The sequence below is a fragment of the Mixophyes fleayi genome, chromosome 3 (genome assembly GCF_038048845.1).
Source record: "Mixophyes fleayi isolate aMixFle1 chromosome 3, aMixFle1.hap1, whole genome shotgun sequence".
In the NCBI taxonomy this organism is placed as follows: Eukaryota; Metazoa; Chordata; class Amphibia; order Anura; family Limnodynastidae; genus Mixophyes; species Mixophyes fleayi.
Genome location: NC_134404.1, coordinates 56,938,308 through 56,951,873, shown reverse-complemented (window position 1 = coordinate 56,951,873; position 13,566 = coordinate 56,938,308).

Here is a 13,566-nt window from a genome sequence, read left to right as displayed (position 1 = left end):
ACGCAGGTGGCAGATCACAACAGTTTGACATCTGGGCTGGTTTGAAAGATTTGACCCAAAAATTTGTGACCTTGCCCATAACTGCAACCAATCCTACTATTAACAGACAAAGGATGGTGGAGGGCCTAGCAGGGATTAGACTGTATTTTTCCTAATTTGCACTAATAAGGTTTGGGTGTAATATACACCCAAAGACAAGTGCTCAATTGCTAAGAGTCATTGATGAATAGGAAGACAAGCAGGCATGTCTGTAGAATTTTCTGGCAAATTCTACTGCGTTATAGAGGTAACATGCAAAGAGAAGAACTCCATTGCTAATTGTTATTGCTGAAATAGAAATAATAGGGCTGACAGTCTTGCTCTAAATCTGCAGTTACATTTTATTGTACCATAGCTCACTCAGAAACAGGAGAGGTGGCAGGGTTCAGTGTTAATCTTCCTCAAACAATACTAATTAATCCCCACTGGAATCCACCATCATAGAAGTCTGTTTACTATGATGTAAATGCCGATAATGGCCTTCCAAATGGAATTAGTAGTTCATTTTAGGCTAGAGCTTTCATGATTTTTGGCCAATTCTTTTACAGCAGAGCAAATATCAAAATGTTGTGCGGACTCATCTGCATCACCACTGGGGGTCTTGGGAAAGCAATTTTTGTTCCAACAAGCAGTTGCCACAGAAACTGAAGGCGAAGACGTCATTTCAAGATGTTGATAGCTCTTGGATCCTGGTGAAGCAAATTAAATATTAAATCTACAATTAAAATATAGTTAGCATATTTACTTTGTTTTATTTCACACGTTAAATTTCTGTAGCTCCTTGTCTGCACTCCCTTCACAGGTGACTACTTCGCTGGACTAAAGTACATTCCCCTCAAATGCTAGTCTTCTTGCAGCTGCTGCAATTTCCTACATGCTGTTGCAGAAAACAGAAATTGACCCTAAATTTTTCCGGACACAAACAGCATCTCCTGCATGTCATTTTTTAAAAGTTCTGTAACACCAAGTTGATTGTCTGAGCAAAACAGGAAATGTGATGGAATTCCACCCCGCTGTAATGCTTGAACAATATTGGGGTCGTAATCAGAAATTACATATCCTGATTGTCAGCTGTATGCCTCTTAGTGAAGCTGCTGATACACAGCGTAGCCTACTTCTGAAAAATGTGACGTACTTGGGTACATGCTGCTGCTGTCCCTGCTGGTGAAGGTGAATGACCTACCCAGTGGGCTGTCACAGTCATATAATCTTTAGTTTGCCCAGTTCCGCTTGTTCACATATCTGTGATTAAGTGTACAGTGGGTAGAATGGCATTCTGTAGCCCAATAATTACATTTTTAGGAACCTTCCGGTACAGGTGAGTAATATCTTTTCTAGTAAAATGGGAGTGATAACATCTGCTAACAGGGACAGAACACCTCAATTAAATGTCTTAAACCAATTGTATTAATAGTGGACATTGGATGCAGATATAATACTAGCATAGTACCCAGGGTGTCTGTGATCCACTTTGCGACTGGGTGACAGGTTTCATTCTTGCTTCCTCTTGCAAAGGATTGTTTAACAGTCAATTGTTGGTTCAGGGGATATTGATGATGAAGCTGTTGGGGGTGTAGATCGCAGGTGCTGGGATGTAGATGAGAGAAGGGAGGTAGATTATGCTGGACTGCTTGTTGTTATTTTTTTTAACCTAAGTTTCTGATTTTCCCAACACCTTTCCATGAACTCCCTGAAAAATGACGTAACATGGATGAGGATCCTAGATGGTTAAGGTCCCTACCTCTACTGGGTGTGGCTTTAAAAATGCTACAAATGACTAAAGAACTGTTGTCAGGATTTGTGTAAAAATAATTCCACACTTAAGAGGTGGATTTTTGGTCTTATGCCCAGGCATGACAATGGCCTTTTTCTTATCACTGGCAAGAACTGCAGCAATTTTTCTTTGAAAGTGTATAAAAATCAGATTGCGACCTAGGAGGTGGTCAAAATTGAATGAACATGACTGGAAATTAGTGTTAGTGAGGTTAATAATAATTTAGGTACAAAATAACACCTAAATTATGTTATTTTAGTCCAAAAAATATTTTTTTTTAACAAACTGCAAAACAAAACCAAACAAAACCAAAACCAAAACACGCCAGGGTGGTTTTGCCAAAACCAAAACCCAAAGGTAATCCAGATCTAAAACCAAATCCAAAACACAGGGGTCAGTGACCATCTCTACGTATAATCCTTAAATAGATAAATACTTAGAGATCATCATAAAATCTTTCAAATTAAATGATGAATAAAATTATGAATTCTATAGAACACGATCGCAACACCACTCTTACTTATAGCTTATTAAAAGGAACACCAGCCACATGGCAAAATGTAACACAAAAAATCTATGTAAAAGAAAGTGTCCAGCTTTCTTGATAGCTTAGTAGTCAGTTTATTTTAGTCTCGAACCAATGTAGAAACATGCAGACAATGTGTCTCCTATAGCAGATCAAGACTAAAATATGACGGACAGTGTTAATTGGTAAATCAGTGACTTGTATACTCAGCCCCTATAAAATTAAACAAGCAGTGACTGCAGTAAGTCTGCAAAACAGCATCTTTGTCCAGAGACCAGCAATAAGCCAACAGGGTGCTAACGTGCAGTTTTGATGGGCTGTCTTAAACGTAGCAGTGCATGTTGTTAGTGTGTAAGACTTGCACATGTTCTATACATTTATAGGAACTTCATTTCCCCGGGAGTGACGAGGTCTCAGATTCACAGACACAGCATTGCTGTTTAAGACACACTAACTTCTGTATATTCTAGACCCACTGCCCTACACAACATACACAAGCCACTATAAATTAGAGATGGGCGGGTCCGGTTCTCCGAGAACCGAACCCACCCGAACTTTGGGTATCCGAGTACCGAGCTGAGCAGCTCGGTACTCTCCCGCCCGTTCCGAATCCAAATCAAGGCCGAACGTCATCGTGACGTCATCGGATCTCGGGGCTCGGTTCTCGCGATACTTCAACTTTATAAATACACGCCTCCACAGCAATCCATCGCCATTTGACAGAGGGAGAGAGCAGGGTGTAGTCACAGGCTGATTAAAGCAGGGACAGAGAATACAATATTGTTCTTGCAATTGCTCTAACCAAAATCGCTAGTGCAGAGAGGAGGATAGAGGTTTATTATTTTTTTCTTAATATTTGGCACTCCCCAGCGCTTTTGGGGTGTCCCCCATAATTGTGCATAAATATTTCTGGCTGTCAAAAGTCATATCTGTCAGCAGTATCTACCAAATAATTTTTAGCACTCCTCAGTGCTTTTGGGGTGTCCTCCCTAATTGTGCATTAATATTTCTGGCTGTCAAAAGTCATATCTGTCAGCAGTATCTACTAAATAATTTTTAGCACTCCTCAGTGCTTTTGGGGTGTCCTCCCTAATTGTGCATTAATATTTCTGGCTGTCAAAAGTCATATCTGTCAGCAGTATCTACTAAATAATTTTTAGCACTCCCCAGTGGTTTGCGCTCAGAATGGATTCAAAGCAGTCCACATATGATCAGAATGAGCAACCAGGTTCTGTCACCAGTCCTGATGTTAGTGTTCCCAGTACGTCATCTGGCCAAGGCGATGTGAAACAACAGAGTGTTTCCAAATTAGTGCAAAAAACAAAAACCCAAAAAAAATTTACAGTATTGAAGCGAAAAAGAAGTGTAACTGAGCAAAAGTTAAGTGACGATAAAAAAAAAATTGCAAGCATGCCATTCTACACACGCAGTGGCAAAGAGAGAATGAGGCCTTCACCTTTGGCTATTAGTGGCAGATTCCAAAAAGTTACCCAGCCTACAATTGGTGCACAACTACTGTTACGCGTCAAAGCCGAGCTGCAAGATAACAGTGAGGCATTAGAGGAGAATGTTTGCTCTGATTCACAAATGACAACAATCCCTGTGGAGAGTCCATCCAACAGTGGGATGTCTAATCGTGAGCATTCTGCTGATGTGTGCCTTAATAGTCCGAGTGTAGCCGGTGATACCCAAATTGAGGTTGCCACTTTGGAATTAGAAGAGGATGAGGGGGAGATTTGTGTAGGTGACGAGGGCGCTAATGAGGATGTTGATGAGGATGAGGTTGTTTGTGTAAGTCCTGCACCAGTGACAGCAGTTCTGGCACGTGACAAGAAAAAGGCCATTGTCATGCCTGGGCATAAAACAAAAAAATCCACTTCTTATGTGTGGAATTATTTCTACCTAAATCCAGACAACAATTGTATAGACATTTGTAGTGTATGTCAAGCCACAGTCAGTCGAGGGAGGGACCTTAACCATCTTGGAACCTCGTCTATGTTACGCCATTTAACGAGAGTTCATGGCAAAGTGTTGGGAAAAGCTGAAAGTTCTTCCCAAAAAAATACAAGCACTCCATCATCAGCTAAGACCCTCCGCTCACCGACATACCGACGGCTACAAAATACACCCACCACACCATCCTCATCAATATCCTCAGTAGTGCTCGGAGTTAGCCCGGCATCCCACTTAAGGCTGGATGACTCCTGCACTATTATTGATTCCTCTGAAGAAAGCTTTAGTCCCACTGCTGCTGCTGTTGCTGCTGCTGGGGGTGAATCGTCATCCCAGAGGCAGGTCAAGAAATTTATCCTTAAGGGTAGGGTGTCATAGACAGAGTGACCCCAAACTGACTTTGTCCATTTCTCACAATATTGTACAGTCTATAACGGCTGAATTTTTTGGTATTTTATACAAGTGGAGGGGGGCCTAGAGAGACAGAAACCAAACTGGCTTTCTCCATGTCAATTAATATTGTACAGTCTATAACGGCTGAATTTTTTTGTATTTTATACAAGTGGAGGGGGGCCTATAGAGACAGAAAGCAAACTGCCTTTTTCCATTTCTTTACATATTTAACTATAAGTGTAGGGTGTAATATACTTCCAAAGATGATGGCTGCATTGCCAATATGCATAGATGGAGAGGAAGACAATCTGTTTTGTGTGTAGAATAAATGAAGGCCTACCAACGAAGAATTAAACTGTTTTTTTGGATGATTTATTACCTCAACAATTAGATTACTTATCTCTAAAACAGTTGGAGCACTAAATTGGGTTATTTTAGGCCCAAAAACATTGATTTGCAAAACCAAAACACAACGGTAATCCAGATCCAAAACCGAATCCAAAACCAAAACACGGGGGTCAGTGACCATCTCTACTATAAACACACAGTCCAAACAATAGGTTCACTTTTGGTTGGTTTGGTCAAGTTAGTAAAAAGATATTAAAACTGTGACTCTAGTAAGAAGCTGTGGGTGTGGGACTGTGGGTTCGATCTGTGTGGAGTTTGTACGCTCTTCACGTGTTTGCGCGGGTTTCCTCCTGGAGTACAAACACATATTGGTTAGTAAATTCTAATGAAAAGCGTGTGTGTGTGTGCGTGCGTGCGTGCGTGCGTGCGTGTGTGCGTGTGTGTGTGTTCAAAGTGTATAGTTTATTTGCTTCACCAGGGCAGGGACTGACGTGAATAACTGAAGTGTTTCATCATAAATAGGCTCTACATAAATAAAGGTAAATAAATACAAAGAAACAATTATGAAGTTATCATGTAATTGTGGTAGAGCAGCTAACCAGTTAAAAAGATACAAGTTTATGGTACAGCGACTAGTACATGCAATATTAAAAATATGAATTAATGTCATACATAAATACAAAATCACATGATAACTGTACATGGGGCCAGTGCAACAGTCACTTGCTGTGCCAAAAGTCTGCACTAGAAGTGTTGCCCGACAATAAATGTCAATACGTGTGATTATATAAATAGTAGGGCCCACACTACGATATACATAAATATATGATGGGATGATTGAGGAAAAGGTTGACAAGGGGCTGCCCTAATAACACATGATGGCTCACCGCTGATTGCTACATGTTGTTTTTTTTTCAATTTTGATTTAAATTGCTACTTAGGAGCCACTGAGCACTGAAAATAAGGTATGAAATATGTCATTCCCCAACTGTACATGCTTCAAAAGTTGTTGCACACACTTCATGGTAACGTTTGTAATTGCACGTCTGAGAGCATCACACTTTCAGTTTAAGTCCTGAACTTCAAAATAATAAAAATATGTATACTGTAATAAAAATCAATGTTAGAATATGTTTTAATAAATAAAATGTCAAATAAATAAGGAGATTTGTCTGTGACTAAGCACTGCAAGCTGTAAAGTAGACATGCCACTTACACAGCGGAGGCACAGCATATTAATCATTAAAGTGCCCACTGTACGCTTGCACCATACCTGCCTACTCTCCCGGAATTCCCGGGAGGCTCCCGAATTTCGGGGAGTCCTCACGGACTCCCAGAAGAGTAGGCAAACCTCCCGAAATTTGGCGAAATTCCCGGCAGTGAATGGAGGGGGTGGGGCTTAATTGTGTCATTAAGCTCCGCCCCCTCCATTCAATGCCTTTCATTTTGCCTTTTTTATAGTGGGGTTGGGGCTATGGTGACGCCAAATGTCACCATGCCCTCCTCCTAGCCCATGTCACATGACTTCTCTCCTTAAAAGTGGGCATGTATGGCTTGTACTGAGCTGCACTCTCCTTATCTGTCACTGTATATAGAGTTTATTGAAGTCTATGAGGACTGCACAGACAGTGCACACTAGCTTTCACAGTGAACATGTGGGGGATATGGATGCAGGGCTGCATACTACATCCGTGTCCGCCAAGTGGTCAGGTACCAAGCGGAGACAAAGCTCCTGTGTGTACGAGTCCTTTAATAGTCACTACAATAAAACATGTAAACAAACATGTCAGACACAAATAAAAGTATAACTTGGAGCAAAGTGAGAATGTAAGATTGAAAACAAACAAACAACACACAAGATTGGTATTCTGACAATAATTGAAAGGTTGGCTCATCAGCTACATGGCAAAATATATATTTGTTCCTGTAAGTCCAATTGAACTTAGAACATACTTTACTTTTACCATCTATAGCAGTAGCAGCCTCACTTTTACTGCTAATGCAGCAATCCACGTTTCAGTGATTAGCTATAAATAGACCAATCTGTGTTTTTTACACATTAATTTATCATTGTGCTCTTTTAATAGTTTCATTGTTTTCTCTTCAAGTAAGCGTCAAATGTTTCTTACTCTATAATTTCCTCCATTTCATCCCTTGGAATACAGTTATTTTGTACTTCCAATTTGTAAAGAAAATCTTAAGTTAAATGCGCTTGTATTGTAGTCATTAGATGGATGTCACAGATTCAGACTTCACTCGTTAGGTGTCTTCCATCTGTTATTGTGTGAGCCTGGCTGCCGAAGAAGAGAATAATTGTTCTGTCTCATCACTGTCAGTGGAATACAAAGCGCATCTCACTGGTTACCCTGACAGAAGATATCGCCATGGAAATGCTGCCTTAATCCTAAACAGCTAGAAGTGACACAACCTGTATGTGCCCTAGACTTGGTGTTTTCACATTATAACAGGTATTTGTACCAATACATAAAATACACTATAATTTTGTTTACCTTATACAAACTGGCGTTGGTTTTTTTCTTCTAGTGTTACAGTGCCCATTGGCGCTTCTATTGCAGTGCAGTAAGGTTTTTAAGAATGCTACTTGTTCCATTTTTTTGTGTTTTGCAACTACAGTTTAATGTCTAAAAATGCAAAATCATGAACTTGGGTCTCAAAAACCTGAAGGCTAAATATAGTATTATCAGCACTATGATGGAAACTACTGAAGATGAAAGAGATCTAGAAGTCACTATTTCAGGTGACTTAAAGGCAGGTAAGCAATGTAACAAAGCAATGAGAAAGGCAAGTCAGATGCTTGGTTACATAAGTAGAGGAATCAGTAGCAGAAAGAAAGAAGTAATAATACCACTGTATAAGTCATTGGTACGGCCTCATCTAGAATATTGTGTTCAATTCTGGAGGCCAAATCTCCAGAAGGATATAAATACATTAGAGTCTGTACAAAGCAGGGCAACTAAAATGGTGCATGGCCTACAGCACAAAACTTACCCGGAAAGACTAAAAGATCTAAAGATCTGAATATGTATAGTTTGGAGCAAAGAAGGGAAAGGGGGGACATGATAGAAACTTTCAAATATATTAAGGGATTTAACAAGGTACATGAGGAAAACGTTCTTCAAAGGAAGAGAAGTACCAATGACCTCCTCTCTGCTAAAGCCAGGGGCCACTTCTCCCTTCTCATCCTCCTTGACCTCTCTGCAGCCTTCGATACCCTTGACCACCCCCTCCTCCTTCACACCCTCCAGTCTTTCGGCCTCTCCGGCCCAGTCCTGTCCTGGTTCACCTCTTACCTTACTCACCGATCCTTCTCTGTCACCACCTCTGGGTCTCTCTCCCCCCCCCCCCCCCCCGTCCACCCTTCCAGTCGGGGTCCCTCAGGGCTCTGTTCTGGGACCCTTACTCTTCTCTCTATACACCTCCTCCCTGGGTGAACTGATCAGCTCCTTCGGCTTCAGCTACCACCTTTACGCTGAGGACACTCAACTGTACCTCTCCTCTCTAGGGTGTCCGCCTGCCTCTCTGCTATCTCCTCCTGGATGTCCTCTCGATTCGTCAAACTTAACCTTGCCAAAACTGAGCTCATAGTTTTTCCTCCCTCTCATACCTGATCCCCTTCTGACCTCTCCATCACTGTCGACAACACCTCTATCTCACCTGTCCCCCAACTTTGCTGCCTTGGTGTCATCCTCGACTCCTCTCTCTCCTTTGGCCCCCACATCCTCTCTCTTGCTAAGTCCTGCCGCTTGCAGCTGCGTAACATCGCTCGCATCCGGCCCTTCCTCTCCTAAGATGCCACCAAATGCCTTATCCACTCTCTGATCATCTCCCGCCTGGACTACTGCAACCTCCTCCTCACTGGCCTCCCCCACTCTCATCTCGATCCCATCAATCTGTTCTTAACGCTGCCGCTAGGCTTATTTTCCCTTCTCGCCGCTCCTCTTCTGTCTCCCCCCCCCCCCCTACCTAGCCCTTTACTGGCTCCCATTACCCTTTAGAATGCTCTTTAAGCTCCTCACACTCACCTACAAGGCCCTCGCCAACTCCATTGCGCCCTACATCTCCACCCTCCTCTCTATTCATGCTTCATCCCGCCGTCTCCTTTCTGCCTCCCTCCTTATAACCTCCTCCCACGCGCGTATCCAAGACTTCGCCCGCGTTGTCCCCCTCCACTGGAACAAGCTCCCTCCCTCCATCAGAACTTCCCCTAATCTGTCCAGTTTCAAACGGGCCCTAAAAAGCCACCTTTTTCTTAAAGCCTTTCTGTCTCCCACTTAACTTCCTACCTTATCTTCTGCTTCCGTCCCCCTACTCTCCCTCTCTCCTCTGCGTCTCTCTGTCTGTCCACCCCTCCCCTTAGATTGTACGCTCCTCTGAACAGGGCCATCTCTCCTCCTGTTTCCACCACTTCTAACTCTGCTCTCCAGCTACTTAGCCCTCCTCCTCGAGGGTCCTCCACCCCACGTCCACTCTCGCTCCTTCCTCCCCCCTGGGGGTCTCCCTGTCTTCCGCGCCATCCTTCTTGGGCCCCGTCATTTGCGGATCCTCCCTCCCCCTTCCCCGCCCTTTCTAGCTGTGCATTGAGCTTACTGAGTTGCTGTGCTTACTGTTTTGTTTTGTTTTGTATTGTAATTTGTTTGTCTCTGTACGGCGCTGCGGACACCTTGTGGTGCCTTATAAATAAAAATTAATAATAATAATAATAATAATAATAATAATAAAATACTAGAACACGAGGACCTAAACTGACACTGGAGGGAAGTAGGTTCAGAGGAAATTTGAGGAGAAACTATTTCACATAAAGGGTAGTGGTTAAGTGGAATAACCTCCCATCAGAGGTGGTAGAGGCTAATACAGTAGAGCAATTTAAGCATGTTTGGGATACACATAAGGATATCCTTACAGAAAACTAAGGATCAAATAGGGTTTGAGTTTACTATAGGTTAAAAAATGGGCATACTCGATGGGCCAAGCGGTTCTTATTGGCCGCTAAATTCTCTGTTTCTACCATATATAAACGGTTCGGAAAGCCTCAGGGAGCTCTATATTACTAGTAAACACCAGTGGATAAGGGGTTTTAGTCTTCTATATGTCGCTCCAGAAATAGGAACTTGTGACGTTATTAAGGCATGAGAGTCCCATAGCAAAACTTATGGGGCTCTTGACACACCACTATGTATGCCCAATAGGGCAGATTACGAATTGCATTCGCAGTAATCTGCCACGTTAAACTACATTCCCAGACACACCCCTATGCTGTCAGGCCTATAGCAGTTGCATGGATTATTATTATTATTACCATTTATTTATATAGCGCCACTAATTCCGCAGCGCTGTACAGAGAACTTACATCAGTCCCTGCCCCATTGGGGCTTACAGTCTAAATTCCCTAACATACACACAGACAGACACACAGACTAGGGTCAATTTGATAGCAGCTGATTAACCTACCAGTATGTTTTTGGAGTGTGGGAGGAAACCAGATCACCCAGAGGAAACCCATGCAAACACGGGGAGTACATACAAACTCCATACAGATAAGGTCATGGTCGGGAATTGAACTCATGACCCAATGCTGTGAGGCAGAGGTGCTAACCACTAAGCCACCGTGCTGCCCTCATGGATTGCTATGACTATAGTTACACCCTTACGGTCTTATAAATATTGGCTCATCATCACAATAGCTGTCTCCACTGTGGGTCATCTGCTACACTTCTGTCCACCCATTATTTAATACCTTCAGTAACAGTACTTTCCCTTCCATTCTAGCTATATAAACAAGTACTATTCTAGCAAATTAACAGGCTTCATTCTCTTGAACATTGTTTCAGACCACAATATGGCTGCCTCCACGGTGAGCAGGCAAACAAAATATTTTAAAAGTGAATGTTTAAAAGTGCATTTGTTCAAAAATATATATTTTTAGAAATAGTTGACTGCATAAAGGAATAGTATAAAGTTTATTTCTTTAGGTTGTTGGAGAACAGGTCAGTTATTTAGGTCCCTCTCATAAAACAATACTGTTTTCTTTAAAACATAATTTTGTACTTGACTATAATAAAGTAGGAATGATGTTTTGTAATAAAGGTATTCACTGCTCTCCATAAAGGTATTGGTACAAGGTTCTCACTTTTTATTTATTTTTTAACTACAGTGACCACCATGGGGCTTCACCAAAATGGCACTGCCGAAGGGCTACTCCAAAATTGCAGCATCGGGACTGCATTACTGCTTACACCTCTCTGCATTCTAGGCTGCTGGGAAGAGGGGGCAACCAAGTAGGAGGGCGGAGAGGAGCTCAACGATGGGATTTGAGAGAGGGGAAGACATAAATAGAAGGCAGGGCACCAGTAAAGAAAGGCCATGTTGGAAGAGAGCGATTTTGCAAAGAGAGAGAGAGTGGGGCCGATTAAGGATATCAGAGCCAGTCTGGGTCCAGCTCGAGAGACACAGAGATGAGAGTAACTGAGAGTGTTCAGAGTGCAGTTCACATTTTACAAGGGACCTGAGCCAGCAAACCTCTGGGTGAGCCCAGGGAAGATCTACTGTTGGTGGCATTCAAAGCTATTCCTGGCTACAGAGGGAGTCTCCTGGCGTGGGTGAATTGTGGATGATCAGAGAGGACTGCAAGCAGGAAGAGGTCTGATCACTGCTGATGACGGAGTCCTAAAGCCATGTTGGCAGATGTACTCTATGTGTGTACACAAGTGTACTCACAGCTGATACACATGTAGATATCACAGAGATAAAAGTTCATATCCATACTGTTTCTGAACAGTGTGACTGCAGTATTACATCTTCATTATCTAAAAACACAGACATTTTCATCTTGTTGCTTTTCCTTTTATGGAGGACTGTTAAAGCTATCCAGTGAATAGTTATTTATATTATTGTCACATTTACATAACCTGGGTTATCCACCAAATACACAAATGGTGCCCAACAATAATAACTGTGATTGTATTATTTGCATGTCAGAATGAAAGTGTTTGGTGTGACTAGTGGCGTGCAGCTTAAATCCATTATTCTGGTTCAGTACATGTATGGGAGATTTATGCCTCAGCATTTGGGGACAAAGCTGGGATGACCACTCAGTACATTGTGTTAGTTACTTGAACAGTTATATTTAAGGGTTGTGCTGAACAGGTTTTTGAAATTGAATTATTTTCTCTGACACTCAAATCGATTATACTCTGTTGGTCAATTGCTCTTTTATCTAACCCTGTTCTACCTAAATGTGTGGCAATTGCTGACAAGCAGTCATTTTTAGTTTGGACATGACATATTTACCATCAGAGTAGTAGGACTGTAGGAAAAAATGTATGGTGAGAGGTGTCTCATAGTAGTGAGGTAATTGATAGTTGTACTGACGATTTAACTGTATATTGCATTGTGTAAGTTACAGTGTTTATTATTTATAGGCTGTGTCATTTTACACCAGAGAGGTGTGTGTGGATTCAAGGGGGATCTCCCAACCATCCCGATAAGACAAGCTACATACCTTCCCATAGAATGCAGCACAGAAAACATGAGTGGCGGCATTGTGCTATCAAGAGTGGAAGTGAGTAACAAACACAGCGCATCTACAGCACCCCACTGAGAAGTGGGGCGAGTGTTACACTACTACAAAGCTTGCTGAATCTGCCACTCTCTAATTTGCACAGAATGGCACTAGACAGGAAAGGGATCAGCTAAAAAGGTAAACAGCTAACCATGAAGGATCTGTGAACAATGCCTAACTAGCTACATCGATGAACAGTATATGCATTTCAGGGAGGCTCTTTATCTCATGCCAAGTGGGTGCTTTGCTTATTATTCCCAGTAAGTGTCCGTGCTAAGATGTTGGCTACAGTGCTGCCAAGTGGGCTGGAGCAAACAGGCACGTGGACCACCTGCTTTGTACTTACCACCCTCATATTATTATTAACTTTTATTTATAAGGCGCCACATGAGGTCTGCAGTACCATATAGAGGGAGAACAGCAGCACAATACAAAGTATAACAATACAATAAACAACATTACAACACAGCTACTGGGGTGCAAGGGGTATATTCAGCGCAGACTGAAACCTGTGCCCATTAGTGTGGGCGCAACTAACATGTTTAGAGCCACTGAAAAGGTGCAAAGATAATGGAGATGAAGGGCAGAGAGCCCAACGAGGAGGTGCCCAGTGTAGCTGCAGTTGGCGCTCTGTGGATTCCGGCGATTGTGCAGAGGGGACAGTGTGGGAGGGAATCGTTCATGTAACAGACCTTTTCCATCTGGTTGCTCTCTCTGAATGCTGACATTTCCTCTGTCATTTGGTACGAGCTCCACAATACTGTCATACCAGTTTTTATATCGTTTGAGTTATTTTGTTGTACTATTTCCCACAACCTTTTCCATTGTGGTCCCCACAACTATCTTTTCCTCGGCATCCAGCTCCAAGAGTCGCTTATCAACACGCTTGACCCGTCTTCTCCGGATTCTCCTTGGCAATGCCCCCTCACGCCGGGTCCACATCACCCGGACCAC